Source organism: Hevea brasiliensis, chromosome 8, assembly GCF_030052815.1.
Source record: "Hevea brasiliensis isolate MT/VB/25A 57/8 chromosome 8, ASM3005281v1, whole genome shotgun sequence".
Classification (NCBI taxonomy): domain Eukaryota; kingdom Viridiplantae; phylum Streptophyta; class Magnoliopsida; order Malpighiales; family Euphorbiaceae; genus Hevea; species Hevea brasiliensis.
Window position 1 is genome coordinate 75,697,303 of NC_079500.1, and position 16,115 is coordinate 75,713,417.

The window sequence follows — 16,115 nt, forward strand, 5'->3', positions numbered from 1 at the left end:
TAAATTTCACTGCCCAAGTAACCTATGACAGGCTGACTAAACTGGATAACAAGTCGTTGGCACTGTAAATAGAGATAAAATTAGGTAGAATTATAATTTCAGGTCAATAGAATTATCATCTGTTCCTCTGAGGATGATCAATAGAATTATAAGAATTTCAGGTCAATTGGACCTTTCTACACTAAGTTATAGCCAAATGACCAAACACTGTTCATTTGGTCATTTTGCCCAGGCAGATTACAGGTCACCCGGATTAGGGAAAACTTTTGGTCAACTTGGTTTGGTTTTCTGGGCATGGTTTCTTCACCAAAGTTGTGCCATTATGTGTCTAGTTTCATGTCCAATTGGCCTTGCACCAATTGGACCTCTATAATTCAAGTTATTGTTGCCCAAACCTGCTGGACTCATGTCTAATTCTGCAGGTCACCAAGGGCAGCATACATAACCTCAATTCTCTTGGCACCATTCACTCAATTTCCTACTCAAACATGACCACATGGTCACTAACTGACCATTACAACCTCTTTTCACCAATACTTAAACAAAATCCAAATTTTGGTGCCCAAACCCTAACTCCAACAATTTCAATTCTCTATATACATACAATCATGTTTAATGGCAGCCATACATAACTATTATGCAATCAAATTGTTGAAACCCTAGGTACCCTAAGGCTGCCAAAATTTCATGGGGCAAGTTTATGCATCTTTAATTCATTTTTCATCAAATTTTCAACTTAACTCAACTTAAATTCATGCTTAAAAAAGAATGGAAGCAAGAAAATTAGCACTAACCTCTTGGATGAATTTTCACCCTTCACTTTCCTTCACATTGTTCTCTTCTAATGGCTGCCCAAGTTTAGCTCTAGTGGTAAGGGAAATTTTTTGTGAAGAGAGGGTGAGGTTTTATGTTGTAGTTGGCTAGGGAATCAAGCTCATTTGGAGCTTTAATGATGGTCTTCCTTCTTCTTTTTCTCTCTTTTTTCCTTTGTTACGGGTGATTGGGGAAGACAAGTGCAGATTGTTTTTCAGTTTGTCTCTTTTTTATTTAGTTTTTATCCCTTTTAAGAGGCTTGTTAATTTGTGATTGGGTGGAGAGTGTTTAATGACATCATATGATGTCATAATTCCTAATTTCTTTCATTTTTCTTTTCTTTTCTTCTCTACTCATTTCCAATTTAATTTTTAGCAATATTTATTCATATTTTAGATCATAATAATTATTTACTTAACTGGACAAGTCGATCAAAAATCATCTCTAAAGACGAAATGACCAAAATGCCCTCCGTTTGGCTTAACAGACTAAAATTGTCTGTACCGATTGAAAATTTTTTCTAAACCTTTCTTGGCATTCTAATGCCATAGAAACCTCAATGACTCTTCTCTGGAGTCTCAAAAATTATTTTATGAATTTTCTCCCTAGTCTAGGGCTCCTAGTTGCGAGAACCGCAACTTCCCACTGGGTTACCCATCGCTAGGGCACCGGCTCATTTAACTTGGTTGTATTTTATTTCTAAAATTTTTCCTAAATTTTTCTTATTAATATTTGAGTTATTTATGACTCCTCACTCTAGTCTAATTATTTTTCCAGACGTTCTAACTATCCGGACTGACACCGGTCACCGGAACAGTATAATGTACGGAATTGCTACAGTGAGGGTGTTACAATTCTTCCCCTCTAATTTAAATTTCGTTCTCGAAATTTACTGGGTGTTTTGGGTTTTGAGATAATTCTTTTACCTTTCTATTGCTCCCTCTGTCTACTTCTTATATATATATATATATATATATATATATATATATATATATATATATATGTGGTACTATTTAGTCTTTTCGAATATATCATTATACACTTAGGCATATCATAAGGGAAGGATATTTTACTTCAAATTCACATTTAGGGCTTCTTGCTCCTCTCCGGCTTGGGCGACAATTGGAAGTGGTGTTACTATTGCACTTGGTCCTTCCATGACCTCTGTCTGGGTCCGTGGTAAATTCCTCTTAGGACAATCTTTCAGACGATGGTCTATGGCCCCACATCTATAACAGGCTCCAGTCAATCCCCTACATTCACCTTTATGCCACTTGTTACAATGGCCACATTTTCTTGCTAGTCCTGGCGCACTCACTACTAGTGTTTCTAGTTGATCTCTTCTGGGTATAGGCCTGGGTCTGGATCTCCTACTTTGATCAGATGTCTGACTTAACTGTTCTCTTAGCCTCTTATTACTAGACTGTCCAAATTTCCTCTTTTGCTGATCACCACTCCTCTTCTGTTCCTCTTCATGAACACAGCTAATATATTTCTTTCTGAACTCTATCAGAAAGAATTCCCAAGTTACGTCGGCTGGTGGCACTACCTAGGTTACAACATCCCACCACCGATATGCAGCTTCTTGTAATAATGAAACTGCACACTCCAAACTCTGTTCTGGTGTGCAATGGAGTTGCTGCAGGACTCTTTCAGTCCTTTCTAACCAATACTCAGCCGCTGAAGAATCATCTTCCTTTCTACCATTGAAATCTACAGCTCCATACTTCCTAATTTTTCCTAGAGGTGATTTTTGTTGAGGCGGTGGTGGAATAACCCCAGTCATCTGTCGAAAGAATTCAGTCATCTGCGTAAACAAGGCCTGTTGGGGTTGTACAGGCACCTCTTGCACTGGTGGAGCAGGATCTCCCCGATTTCCAATATCACTCCTAGTCAGGATACGGCTTTCTACTTCTTCTTCTACTGTCCTCTGCGATTCTGAGTCCATACCTTAACCTAAAATAACCAAGTAAATAGATCTGCATTAGCGTCACCTCAACTCATATGAATGCAATGCATGTTATGCACACTATCCCTTTCCATCTATCTATGCCTAGGAATGCCTAAACCGTGCTCTGATACCAATAAATGTAACACCCCTCACCCGACTATAGTGTAGCCGAGCAAGGCGTGCTACAATCGGTGCCGGAGCACCCTAACTTGTCTTACTTTATTTTTTTAATAATTTTGAATTTGTTTAATTTAATATCAATTATTTTTCGATGGAGAAACCAGCAGAGTTTCCCATATTTTATTATCGTTTGGCGTATTTAACTATTCACCTGTTTGAAATTCAACAATATTTCCAAAATAAAATCTTATCCATGCTAATCATAATTATCTCATCAATCATTCTCATAATTTTCTCATATTTCAAATCTCATCCATACATTTCAATTTCATAATCATTTCCATACATGTCCATCCATACTCAATTCATATATAAACATTCTCAAATTACATAAGCAAAATTTTCAAATTTCCTTAATTTACATAATTTACAAAATAATTACAAAATTTCATAATTTACATGATATATAAATTAATTACATATGAAAAATCTAATTTATTAATTTACATCGCATTCCTATTAATTACCTGTTCATAATATACATTAAAATACAATATCTAAGCATTTTATACAAAATATAAAATATGAACTATATGGGCCCTATCTACATGCATTGCTGAGGAGGTGACAACCTTGAATACTTCAGATACTTCTGCAGATCAGAACTCCCAAAATTTCCAATCAAACATCCATTGGGTTCTAGCTTCAGTACCTGCGCAAAGGAAACAATTCCATCGCGCTAAGCATTGCTGCTTAGTGATGTAATAATATAACAAGAAAATAATATACAAATAAAGATAGAAACAAAATTCGGATAATTAAGATTTATTTATACTTCACATGTGGTTTCTAAAATTTAATATATTTTATCCTAATTTAGTCTTCTTTGGAAGTGTTTATTTCGCCAATGTACAGTAATAATGTATAAAGAAAAATGATCTAAAAATAATAAATTTGTGCTTAAATTATTATGTAAGTCACATTTGCAATATTTATGTACGTTATAATTTTCTTTGGTAATCTTTTAGCATTTTCTCAATACTTTCTAGGTTGTCTCAGTTTATTTCATAATAAGTAAATTTTAATATCGGTCCAGTTTATTTCGATTCTTTCTAATAAATAACTATTCTAATTTATTTTAGGTCATCTTACTCATTTATTTAATTTCTAGAATTTTTAATTACTAATATTCTTAACTTATTTCAATAAATTTCACTGCCCAAGTAACCTATGGCAGGCTGACTAAACTGGATAACGGGTCGTTGGCACTGGACACCGCGGTGCCTCGGGCCGTCATACCATGGGACGCAGAACGTCAACCACGTATGCAGTCAGTATGGCTGAAAAGCCATGATAACACATAATCGGGCATTAAGCCATGGATGCGGGCATAAAGCCATGAATGTGGGCATAAAGCCATGAATATGGGCATAAAGCCATGAATACAGGCATAAAGCCTTTCGCAGTACTGCTAAAACAATACCCTATTGGCATGCCAAACTATCCAATCTGACACACATGTCTAGGCAATACAAGGGCACATAATATCATTAAATATTAATACATTGTGTTTTATGACTTTATTATTTCATGATAACTTTCATAATTTATACATTCATCATAATATTCATACATTCCTTACATCCTTCATATTGATCACAATTCACAACAATGGTGTTCATATACCATTGTACTCAAAACATTCTTCCTTTCTCTTATAAAGATCCATTCATATTTTCATGTGATTAATTTATTCATTACAATATTTATATGAATTCATAACTCATACAAGGTGTTATTATCTTATTTGTAATGGAAACATAAATCCTAATGTAAACCTCATCCCATTTATACTCAACAATCCATCTAGGTTAATGTCATTTCATATTCAAGTGGTATTACTTATGTTTTATTAGACCTACTAGTAATGTAAATAAATCTTAATTATACACTCACATAACTTAAATGTTCATTAAGCCATTTAGGTGAATTACTATTTCTATTCCAAATAATCCATGAATATTTCATGGATTCCAAATTTCATATCTTAATTTCCTCTACCAATTTAGTTATTATACTTTGTGTCTTTGTATTACTATTCACATTACTATTCACTCAAATTATTGACTTTTTAATACATAATAAATTTATTGAACCTAAGTTCTCCATGATACCACATTTTGCATTCAAAATTTGTTGGTATTGGTTGCCAATACCATTTCCAAGCTTAATGTTAATTGGGCAGAATTTTCAGTTTTCATGCCTTGTGTTTACTGTTCTATTAGTCAATTTTACAGTGGGAATTTGGCAAAATGACCGAAAGTTGTTCCTTATTTTATCTAGTTGAATTTCTTTTTTTAAATCACTCCATTTGGAGTTTTGTAGCTCAAGTTATGATCATTTTACCATAACTGGCCGGAGTGACCTATACCCAAATTTTCTGCGCAATTTGGTTCTGCTAGATTTGGTGATCTAAGTTTGGTTGGCAATTTAACTAAGTTATGGTCAGAATTTGGATTTGTGTTCTTCATGAAAGTTGTTGGTCAATATCTCAGCTTATTGCTGGTAAAATTTCAGGTCAATTGGACCTTTCTACACTGAGTTATAGCCAAATGACCAAACACTGTTCATTTGGTCATTTTGCCCAGGCAGATTATAGGTCACCCGGATTAGGGTAAACTTTTGGTCAACTTGGTTTGGTTTTCTGGGCATGGTTTCTTCACCAAAGTTGTGCCATTATGTGTCTAGTTTCATGTCCAATTGGCATTGCACCAATTGGACCTCTATAATTCAAGTTATTGCTGCCCAAACCTGCTGGACTCATGTTCAATTCTGCAGGTCACCAAGGGCAGCATACATAACCTCAATTCTCTTGGCACCATTGTAACACCCTCGTTTGCATGGCCTGGTAGATTTCACTGTTCCGGTGACCGGTCACCGAACAATTAAGGGGATTAGAACCACACTTAAGACAACTAGAGAAGCTATAAACACAAATAATTAGTAATGTCCAATTAGTTAAGTATAAACAAGAAAAATAGAACATAAGAAGTTAAACGAGCCGAGAGTCACAGCGATGGGTGACCTTCTCGGGAAGGACTGCGAAGTCATTTGAAACTCAAATTTCGAACCGTAAAATGTGACACTGCGGTCCTTAGGACCATTACAAACACAGTGGAAAAGAGAAAATCACGAAAAAGAATTGTTAAGTTAGTCAAATAATTAGGTCAGGGAGCCGGAAGAAATATTGAATTATTTGCAAACCGGGATGAACCGGCGAGGGGTAATTTGGTCAATTAACCCCGAGAGTTGACTCCTGACCTAACTGTCTAATAAAATCGGAGAAAATAAAAATTTTTGAATCAAGATTAGATTAAAGAACTAATGAAAAATTTAAGAAAATTGAAAAAGAAAAGAAAAAGGTTTATTGCATCATGTGGATGACATCATTGTGATGTCAAAAATTAATTTTAATTTCTCAACTTTTTTGACCAAGTCAAATATATAAAATTTCACTTAAAATACCTAAAAAATTAGAAGGAAAAGTCATTTCTTCTTCCCTAAAAAAATTCAGCTGGCTTCCATTCTTTTCTCTTTCTTTTTCTTTTCAATTTCCTCCATTAATGGTCATTTAAGCTTCTTAAACCCTATTATTTCTTCACAAATTTCATACTCACCAAATTAAGGTCTTGCTCTTTGGCTTTGATAGAGAGATTTGAAATAAGAAGGATAAAAAAGAAGTGAAGATTTGGAATTACAAATTCTGCTCAACAAGTAAGTCCCTCTTTCTAACTTAATTTGACTAAAATGCATAGAAATGAGCTTGAATAAGTAGCAAATTACATAGAAACTCAAGAAATCACTCATGTATGAAGCTTTATGAAAGTTGGTCAACATGAAATTAATTAGGGTTTGATAGAAATTATTAGAATTAAAGAGGTACTCATGCTTGATTAAGTAAGTAAGTGAGACTTGTACACTTAGAATTCATGAATTGAGGAAATTGAGGAATTTGGGTTCTTGACCCTTAGGGTTTTGGGAGAAAATTTAAGAAATTGGTAAATGATGTCGTTGACTTAGTTTAAGGAAAGAAATGACCATTTGTGACCTAATTAAGTGTGTTAGAAGTGTTTGAATCAAAGTCAAATTCGGATTGGGTATGTACCATGACCAAAAGTCAACTTTGAGGGACCAAAAATGAAATTTTACAAGTCCAATTGATATGGGAATAATTGGGGATGAAAATAGGCACTAAATGACACAATTTTCATTTAGGAAGCCTGCCCAAAAAGTGACTAAAACCTAGTGAACAAAGTGACCGAAGTCGGAAAATCGCAGGCTGCCTCTGCACAAGATGACCAAATGAACAGTATTTGTTCATTTGGTCATAACTCGAACTAGGAAGGTCAAAATGACCTGAAATTTTACCAGTGGTTAGATGAGATATAGACCTAAAACTTTCATGAAGAACACCAACACAAATTATGCCATTAACCCAATCAAATTACTGAACAAAGTTGGTGACCTGAATCTGCAGACTGCAGATTTGCCATTTGAATAGTAAAGTTTCAATGGCTATAACTCTCTCTAGAAAACTCTGATTGAGGTGATTCTTGAACCGATGGAAATCTAAGGCATAGTAAAACATTTCATATGAAGAAAGTTAGACCAAATTATGGACCTAACTTGATCAAATTACTAAATGAAGTTGGATCAACAAATCTGCAGAACCAAATTCTGCAGCATGAACAGTAAACGTAATTTGCTTATAACTTGAGCTACAAAACTCCAATTGGGGTAATTCAAAAAGGAGAATAAAGTTGAGACAATAGGGAACATTTTCTATGAAGAAAGTTTTGCCAAATTCTAACAGTAAACTGACCAATGAAATAGTACAATTAGGGACACCAAAACTAAAAATTTGGCAATTTTGCCTAAAAGACCTAAGTTTTGAGAAAATGACCAAAACCAACAAGTTTAGTGACCAAAATGTGGTATGTGGGTGAAGTTGGAATTCCCATACCTATTAAGCCTTAGAAAGTCAACAAATTGACTTGAATAGTATAGTGTATAGTAACCCGAAGCACAAAATTTCAAGAATGTCGAGTTTAGCACATTAGAGCTAGGTAAAAATGAGGCTAAATTTATTTTTGGATTTATGCTAAGTTATGGTACTGAAACACTGTAAAATTGTGTGTTTCAGTTGAAAAGAATACCGGGAAAGAACCCGAGGAACCGAGTCAAGGCCAAGAGGCGAATCGCTTGAGGTTTGTGCACAACATCACTATGCTTTAAAATTCATTGATTAAGTGAATGAAATATACATTTTACTTTTGCTTTGAATTGTTGAAAGTATTGTGACCTTATTTATGATGTTTTGATTTAAATTGCGAAAGTTACTGTGTATATTTGAAATGACAATATTTAGCAAATTGTTAAGATAAGTATTGAAACCACAGTGTCATGACCATATATTTGAACACCTCACTAGCACGACTAGTGGGGGTAATTAGTTTCAAATTTTGATTCCTTCTTTGGAGAAGTGTTGAGGTGTGCCAGTAGAAGGGGATGTCAATGGATATCCATATATTTGAGCTAGCTAGCCTTGTGATGTGATTTCTCTTTAGTCTCTGGCTATTGAGATTCTATTTGTTTCGAATGGCATGATCTAACTGTGGGTTTTATGAAATGTGTTTTGATACTTTGAAATGAACTTGATTTGCATTTAAAATCTCATAATGCATGATTTGTACTTAATTCTCATGTTCAGCCAAATTTTTGAATAACTGTGATTTAACTTTTGCATAAAGATTATTTTAGTATGTTGTGCACCACTGAGTCATAGTACCCAGCGATAGCTTCTATTGCTGTCGCAGATACAGAGACTAGAAGAGCAGCAGACTGAGCTGCTAAGGATTGAGGATCTTCCTGTTTTGAAGCTATCGGGTATAATTTATACCCTAATTGTAAATATTTCTTTTGATGTATGTATTGCATATAAATATATGGACATGTAAATGGGTCTTGAGCAGCTTGTACAAAAATTTGTATGAAGTTTGTAATAAAGTTTAGTTTGTGTTTCTTTTGATATAAATTTGTAAGGATGTGTATAAATTGTTTTGTCTTTAATGAAATATGAGTGGAACTATTTTATTTAATTTGAATAAAATGTATTGCTAGTATTTTGAGGATTATTGAATTTTGAACTTGAGAAATTGATTGAAGTGGATTGAGTTTGATTGTGAAATTAAAGTAGTTGTTGAGAAAAATTTTTAGAAGTGCTTTTTACAGGTATTTGAAGAACTAGTTTTTCAAAATACAAACAGAACTCTGTCAAAGTTTTTGTAAAATTTGCGAAAAAACAAAACAGACCAAAAATATTAACTAGATTTATTTTTAATCATATGTTTTAAATACCTATTAGAAAATGCTCACCACTTGTCAAAAGTAAGAAAATTGTTTAAAATCCCTTGTAGGGTACTTAATGAGTTATCGGTAGGTGAAGTTCGGTAGTTCATTAAGTATTCTACGGGATTATGTTATGCCTTACAGAGGGGTAAGGTGTGACAACCATTCACTCAATTTCCTACTCAAACATGACCACATGGTCACTAACTGACCATTATAACCTCTTTTCACCAATACTTAAACAAAATCCAAATTTTGGTGCCCAAACCCTAACTCTAACAATTTCAATTCTCTATATACATACAATCCATGAATTAAAACACCAAAATCATGTTTAATGGCAGCCATACATAACTATTATGCAATCAAATTGTTGAAACCCTAGGTACCCTAAGGCTGCCAAATTTTCATGGGGCAAGTTCATGCATCTTTAATTCATTTTTCACAAATTTTCAACTTAACTCAACTTAAATTCATGCTTAAAACAGAATGGAAGCAAGAAAATTAGCACTAACCTCTTGGATGAATTTTCACCCTTCACTTTCCTTCACTTTCTTCTCTTCTAATGACTGCCCAAGTTTAGCTCTAGTGGTAAGGGAAATTTTTTATGAAGAGAGGGTGAGGTTTTATGGTGTAGTTGGCTAGGGAATTAAGCTCATTTGGAGCTTTAATGGTGGTCTTCCTTCTTCTTTTTCTCTCTTTTTTCCTTTGTTACGGGTGATTGGGGAAGACAAGTGCAGATTGTTTTTCAGTTTGTCTCTTTTTTATTTAGTTTTTATCTCTTTTAAGAGGCTTGTCAATTTGTGATTGGGTGGAGAGTGTTTAATGACATCATATGATGTCATAATTCCTAATTTCTTTCATTTTTCTTTTCTTTTCTTTTCTTCTCTACTCATTTCCAATTTAATTTTTACCAATATTTATTCATATTTTAGATCATAATAATTATTTACTTAACTGGACAAGTCGGTCAAAAATCATCTATGATGACGAAATGACCAAAATGCCCTCCGTTTGGCTTAACAGACTAAAATTATCTGTACCAATTGAAAATTTTTTCTAAACCTTTTCTTGGAATTCTAATGCCGTAGAAACCTCAATGACTCTTCTCTGGAGTCTCAAAAATTATTTTATGAATTTTCTCCCTGGTCTAGGGCTCCTAGTTGCGAGAACTGCAACTTCCCACTAGGTTACCCATCGCTAGGGCACCGGCTCATTTAACTTGGTTGTATTTTATTTCTAAAATTTTACCTAAATTTTTCTTATTAATATTTGAGTTATTTATGACTCCTCACTCTAGTCTAATAATTTTTCCAGATGTTCTAGCTGTCCGGACCGACACCGATCACCGGAACTGTAGAATGTACGAAATTGCTGCAGTGAGGGTGTTACACCAAATGGAGTGATTCAAAAAAGGAAATGCAACTAGACAAAATAAGAAACAACTTTCATGTTGATCAGTTTACCAAATTCCCACTGCAAAATTGACCAATGGAATAGTAAATACAAGGCATAAAAAGTGAAAATTCTGCCCAACTAACATTGAGCTTAGAAATGGTATTGGCAACCAATACCAACAAATTTTGAATGCAAAATGTGGTATATTGATGATATTAAAACCAATGTACCTATTGCCTATGCAAAAGTCAACATTTTTGTTGACCAATGAATGGAATAGTAACACTAAAACTTAAATTCCAAAAATTGTGAAACTTAAAAGTGCGAAATGCCCTAGTATACCTAACAAGATTGGTTTGGATAGCTTAGCATGCCAATAGGGTTCTGTTAGCAGTACTACATATGGCTTCATGCCATTCTGTGTTTCATGGCTTCCCATGCCATTCTGTGACATAATAGCCTTTGGCTATGTTATTTGAATTATTACACTTGGGTTTTTACCCCGATAATTATTACAGCTTATTAGCTATTCTATTACACACCGGGAGACACAATGTGACCGATGGTGTGATGGTCCGAGGTACTTAATACTCAGTGTCAGTTTACCCGTTTATCCAGTCCATTCAATTAGTATGGGTTACTCAGGCAATGATAATAAATCTTACCAAATTTTAATCGAATAATAATGCAAATAATATCAGAAGTTAAGTCTACCAAAAATGTAAACATACATTCTGCATATTCGTTTATTTTATTTTATTTTATTTTATATTTTCACCACTAAGCAGAATTGCTTAGCGCGTCGCTTTTTCCATGCTCAAGTACTGGAGACCTAGCTGGTGAGCCCAGCAGACATCAGACCGGGTGAGCCTTCAGATTTGCATCCGGAGTCCCGAATCACCTCACACTTGCAGTGCATATGGTAGGACATCAGGATTGTGGTGTAGCATTATGCATTTTGTATTTTGTATTAGTTGTGGGACTGTAATTATATATTAATGTAAATATATGAAATTTCATATCATTGAAATTTTCTGCATAATATATGTTGATAAATGAAATGTTGAGAAATATTTACGAATATGCTTCAAGTGATGAAGTGAACAGAAAAGTTTTGAAAATAGTGTTGTGATTTGAGATTGAGATTTTGAGACTAATTTGAAATGTGTATAATGGAGTTTGGGTTTGGAAATTTTATTGGAAGTGTTTTTAAACAGGTTCAGAAGAACTGTTTTTCCAATTTACAGCCGGCACTCTGCCGGATTTTCTATAAAATTTGCGAAAAAATTCAGATTTATCAAAAATTGAAAATAAATGAATTAAAAGGGATAAATTGTATTAGAAATATAAATTGGTGCTCTGGCACACTGAGTGGCATAACTTACTCGGCTATACTGTAGATGGGTAAGGGGTGTCACATTGTAATACCCTAGGCAAATCCCACATCGACAAAACATGGGAGAGATACTGGGTTTATAAGTTGGTGGTTCGTAACCCCTAGTGACGCGTGTTAAAACCGTGAGGGCTTCAGCCCAGAGCAGACAATATCACTAGTGGGCCAGGCCATTACAACTACGACTGACGTTTCAGCCTCCTCCCTTTGACGCATGGTATACACTCTGACTAGTGCGCCACTGGGTACTGGCTGGTTAATAGTGTTTTAACTTCCTGTAGTGTTACCACGACCCCTACCTCTGCCTCTACCTCTACCAGCTGACTGTGACCCTCTCGGTGTAGAGACTTGGGCTAATCCCTCAGATGTAGCAGAAGATCCAATCGGCGTGGACTAGTACAATCTTTAGCAAAATGTCTGCTCCTTCCACAGTTATAGCATGCACCTATGGCCTTGCAACACACCCCACTGTGTGTTCTACCACAGGTCTCACACTGCCGAACTAATAAAGATCCTCGAGAAACTTGCTGGGTCTGCTGACTAGACCGGGGTGGTCTTTGGCCAGAGAATCTGCCTCTGCCAGATCTGCGAGAGCTAGATCCTCCAAACTGTTTCCTCTTCCTTGAACCACTTTCAGGTGCTTGACCAGTAGTCTTTTCAGTCTTCTCTTTCTCTTGTGTACCCTTCTTCACTGCCCCTTCTGATTCTATCCTTTCCAGTTCCAGAGCTTGTGAAATCAGCTCAGAGAAATTTTGGTGTTTGAATCCCACAACTAGCATCCTCAGATTCAGCCTTAACCCGGACTCAAACCTCTTACATCTTTCTCTGAGGGTGGAGACTAAGCTTCCAGCATAGTGGCTTAGCCTTGAAAAGTCCCGTTCATACTCTACTATTGTTCTATCCCCTTGTTTCAAACTTAGGAATTCTTGTAACTTCATATCCACATAAGCATCAGGGACCCACTTCTGTCGAAACTCCCTCAAAAAGTCTAACCAGGTCAACACAGGTGGGTCAACCAGGCTGTGGGGGATGGTCTTCCACCATTCATATGCATCCCCTTGTAACAGAGAAACAGAGTACTCGAACTTTAGCTCTTCTGCACACTGCAGCTTTCTGAAAACCCGTTCCATTTGCTCTAACTACTGTTTTGCCTCTAGTGGATCCACAGTGCCCTTAAACTCGATGGCTCCAAATTTCATCAATTTTTCATATTGCCAAGACGAGGGCTGTGGCTATGTTACCGGTGCTTGCATCTGAACTTAGGGTGGGACATTTCCCACCATTTGTTGGAAAAATGCAGCCATCTACCGTGCAAACTGAGCAGGAAACTGTGGTGCTGGAGTAGGAGCTAGAGTGGCTGACCCACTCACGTTCTGGTGAATACTTGAGTACTGAATTTGATGAATAGTTGAAAGAGCAAGGCATTTGTGACACCCCTTACCCGTCTACAGTATATCCGAGTAAGCTATATCACACGGTGTACCGGAACACTTTATTTTATCTTAATCATTTTTATTCTTCCTTAATTAATTTTTATCATAGTTTTGAATATAAATTTTGAAATATAATTCATTTAAGTCATTTATTGAAATTATAATTTATTTGAGGTTCCGAAAATTTTATAGAAAATTCGGCAGAGTACCGGCTAAAAATTGAGAAAACAGTTCTTCGGAACCTGTGAAAAACACTTCCGATAATCATATTCAATCATTCTCAAACTCCAATATCATCAAAATCTCAATATTTTTCAATAACATTTCTCAATCATTCATTTCTCATGGTACTCATATATATGAGCAATAAATAAATACAACCACAATTCTCACTATTTACATTAACATCAAAATACATTATATAAGTCTCATTTACACAATAGAAAATAAAAGATAGTTACAAAATACCAGAATGAAACCTAGTGTCCTACCAATGCACTGAGGATGGTGAGGTGACACGGACACTATGCAGAGCTGCAGGAGGTCTCACCCAGTCTGTGGTCTACTGGGCTCTCGGTTAGTATCTCCAGAACCTACGCGTGGCAAAAGAAATGCGCTAAGCAATAATGCTTAGTGGTGCCAATAATAAAATAAAAATAAATAACAGAAAGTAAATATGCAGTGAATGTATTGATGTTTCATTTCAAATAAATTTTCGATGAGTATTTCTAATCTTACTTATTTTGTACTTGTTATATTCATTATTTCATTAAATTTGGCCACTTTTATGTTTGGTTGCCCAAGTAACCTATACTGGACGACTGGACTGGATAAACGGGTAAACTGGCACTGGGTATCAAGTACCTCGGGCCGTCACACCATTGGTCACATATGTATCTCGGTGTAATGTACGGCTAATAAGTCAGAATAACATTAGGCACAAGGCCAAGTCTCAACACAATGTCAGAATGGCTAAAAGCCATGAAATCACAGAATGGCATAATGCCATGTGCAGTACTGCTAACTGAACCCTATTGGCATGCCAAACTATCCAAACCAATCTTGTTAGGTATACTAGGGCATTTGATACTTTTGAATTTTGTAATTTTTGAATTTCAAGCTTTGGTGTTACTATTCGCTTCATTAGTCAACAAAAATGTTGACTTTTGCATAGAAAAATAGGTACATTGGTTTTAACACTCCCAACATACCACATTGTGCATTCAAAACTTGTTGGCATTAATCGCCAATACCATTTCTAAGCTTAAAACTAATGGAGCAGAATTTTCAGTTTTTATATCCTAATTTTACTGTTCCATTAGTTACTGTTTCAGTGGGAATTTGAGAAAATGATAAACATGAAAGTTGTTCCTTATTTTGTCTAGTTGAATTTATTTTTTTGAATCACTCCATTTGGAGTTTTGTAGCTTAAGTTATGGTCCAAAAACCACAACTGGCCGGATTGAAAAATTTCAAAACTGACCATATCTACAGTGCAGTGAACAATGATTGCAACTGCCTTGTTGGATAGATTCTGGTCATAATTTGGGGTAGATTTCTTCATGAAAGTTGTTGGTCTATATCTTAACTTGTTGCTGTAAAAATGTCAGGTCAATTGGGCCATTCTACAATGAGTTATGGCCAAATGAATAATCAATGTTCATTTGGTCATTCTGCAGAATCTGGTGGCAGGACATCCGGATTGAGGCAATTTTTTGGTCCACTTGCTTTGGTCTTTTGGGCATAGTTTCTTCACCAAAATTGTGCCATTATGTGTCTAGTTTCATGTCTAATTGGCCAAACACCAATTGAACCTACACAGCCCAAGTTATGGCTGTCCAAACAGGCCAGAATCACAGCCACCCTGCTGGTTTCACTAGGCAGCATACCAAATCAGTTTGTAATGCTATAATTCACTCTAAGTTATGGTCAACTTATCTCAAATGGTCACTAATTGACCATTAAAATGTTCATTCACCATTACATAAGTAAAGTCCAAGTTTCTCTCCAAAACCCTAATTCCCCATATCAATTCACACCACACACCTTAGTTAAACACACTGATTCATTATATATATATACACTTTAAACACCATCTCTAGTGCACTCTAAGCCCATCAAAACCATCAAAATCATCACCCCCAATAGGCTGCCGAAATTCACTATTTACCCTAGCATGTTTAATTTTCTTCAATTCCACAATTTCCTAGCCTAACTTAATGTTTTAACATGAATATCCAAAGGAAGAAGGAGGAAGATGGCACTAACCTTGTTGGAGCTAACTCCCAAACTTGTAAAAACTTTCTTTTCCTTCTTCTTTTTTCTGGTTAGAGAGAGTTTAAGATGCAAGGAAGAGTTTTTGTGAAGTGATTAAGTGAGTTTATGGTGAAACTTAGTGGGGTGTGAAGCTTGATGAAGTGTTAATGGAGGTTTGGGTTAGGGAAGAATTCGGCTGGTTTGAGGGAGAAGAAGGCAGATAGTGTTTTTGATTTTTTTGGTCTCAATTGTCTCTTTTTATTAGTTAATTAAATGGTTGTTTAAATGTAATTGGTGGGGATTTTTAAATGACATCATAATGATGTCATAATTTACATTATAT